This window comes from Chrysochloris asiatica, unplaced genomic scaffold, assembly GCF_000296735.1.
Source record: "Chrysochloris asiatica unplaced genomic scaffold, ChrAsi1.0 scaffold00023, whole genome shotgun sequence".
Classification (NCBI taxonomy): Eukaryota; Metazoa; Chordata; class Mammalia; order Afrosoricida; family Chrysochloridae; genus Chrysochloris; species Chrysochloris asiatica.
In genome coordinates, this window is record NW_006408541.1 from 10,638,751 (window position 1) to 10,640,863 (window position 2,113).

The window sequence follows — 2,113 nt, forward strand, 5'->3', positions numbered from 1 at the left end:
GATAGCTGAAGTCGCTGAAGGAAACCATGCAGACAAAGGGAAATCACTAGAATCTGTCCCCCCTCGGCTGCACCCCACTTTTTCTTTTTTTGATAATGAACCCAGCTGATCTCCTGTTGACTTGTTTTTTTTTTTTTCTTTTAACTTCTTCCTGATGTGCAAATGATGCTTACTGTCGACCGTGACCTTGGGCTGTCCTACAATCACAATGTTCCTATGCTGCTTTGCAGAAAAGAAAACCAAAAAAAAAAAAAAAAAAAAATTCATACCCAAACCTATCCAGACTAGTATTTTTGTTTTGTTTGTTTTCATTTTGGAAAGAAGCGGGTCTTGCAAAGTAGCTTTGTTACTTGTGACAAACTTTGTACATAGAACCTTTTGTACAACCTAGAGCAACTATTTCCAAAGACCACTGCCGTTTTCAAGGTGGAACACCTCGAACTCTCAAACCAGTGGAAAAGACACCTAGTTGGCCCAGACTGGGAGGGGTGTGGGGGGTGGGAGATACTGTGCCCTTACATAACTGTTTATGCGGGTAAATGGACAAGATTTGTCAGCTTGTCTTAAAAACCGGTTTTGTATTTGCCTCCTAATCCTGACTCCCATCTTGCTGTTTATTTTTTGAATGTACTATTTCCCCTTTAAAAATTAAGGTTGTAGAATGAGAAAATTCCTCCAACCTTAGAACCTTAGATGGACTGATCTTGTCTTGAGGGAATCTGTGTGTGTTGCTGCTTATTTAAATATGGTTCATTTAGAGCCCAAAAGAGTGCCATGTACTCCCCACGTATCCCGGATGTCTCCCATCTTCCTGAATACCAGGACAGGTGGGGAATCTGTGCAGGGGATCTCAGGTGATTTCATTTAGCTCGCCAGTGCCTACTCTGGAGAACCAGGTTTTCATTGTTGGAGAAGCTCTCTTTGGAAGGCCTATTTCTTATCACAGGTTCACGTAGTCTTTTTTGTTGTTAATTTCCTTGGTAAATGATGCCTAGTAATTATGAAGATCCCTCCACCACCCCCAATCCCCCGAGTATTGCATGAAGGCTGCAAAGTTAGAACAGGCAAGTCCTGGGTATGAAAGCTTTAATTTATCTACCTCATTTATGTTTTATTTTTGTAGCCATAGTCTTTATTTTCCTATTTTTATGACTACCAACTGTTTCCAGAGCCTGTCTTAAACGAATGGACATGTTCGTTGGAACCATGGACATTGGATGTTTTTGTTGGTTTTTTTTTTTAATCCCTTTTTGTACATGTTACAATATTAAGTAAATGGTGAAACATTGCTCTGGTGGTTTAAAGAGGAAGAGGGAGAAAGAAAGACTAACCCCAAACTTCTGGGTTGAGAATTCTTTCCCCTGGATGTGGAAGGGCCCACAAATTGAAATGTGCATCAAGACTGTTATTAACAAATGTTTATCACTCTCGGTATTGCACCTGACTTTTTTAGGATCCAAAAAAAAGTATTTTGTTTTTGCCAAGTTGTGCCTTTCCTTCTGGAATTGTAAGTGACCACAATAGTAGTACCTGTTTACACTGAAGGGGATACTGTTACAAAGAACACACCGAAGGCTGTCAAGCTTACTAAAGCCTTGTGAATGAATGTATGACCTCAAGAGAAACCCTGTAATTGTACCTGCTGAGGCTGGCTGTCTTTCGGAGAATAAATCTGGATTTGTTTTTTCTTCTCCTAAGGCCTCTTGTCAGTTTTTCTGGTAGTAGAAAATCAGAATTTAACCATCATTCTCAGCCACCCTTCAGTGCACATCTGCACCTCCCCCACTTCACAAACATACAGAAACAACCCTGTCTGCTGCCTGATATCTTTGTTTTTAAAGCACGGCTTGTTTGTGCCATAAAGTTGGTTTGGACTCTGTTTCCTGTATAGGGTTTCCAAGAAGCAGACAGTGAGTTTGAACTGCTGACCTTGTGCTTCAAGCTAATCATATGATTGAGTGCTTTTAGCGGTGGGGAACCTTTTTGCTGCCAAAATGTATAACCTCATTCATTGGCCATACAAAATTTGTTAAGTGCCATCGAGTCGGTTCCGACTCATAGCAACCCTGAACCGGGTTTCTGAGGCTGTAAATCTTTACGGGAGCAGAAATCC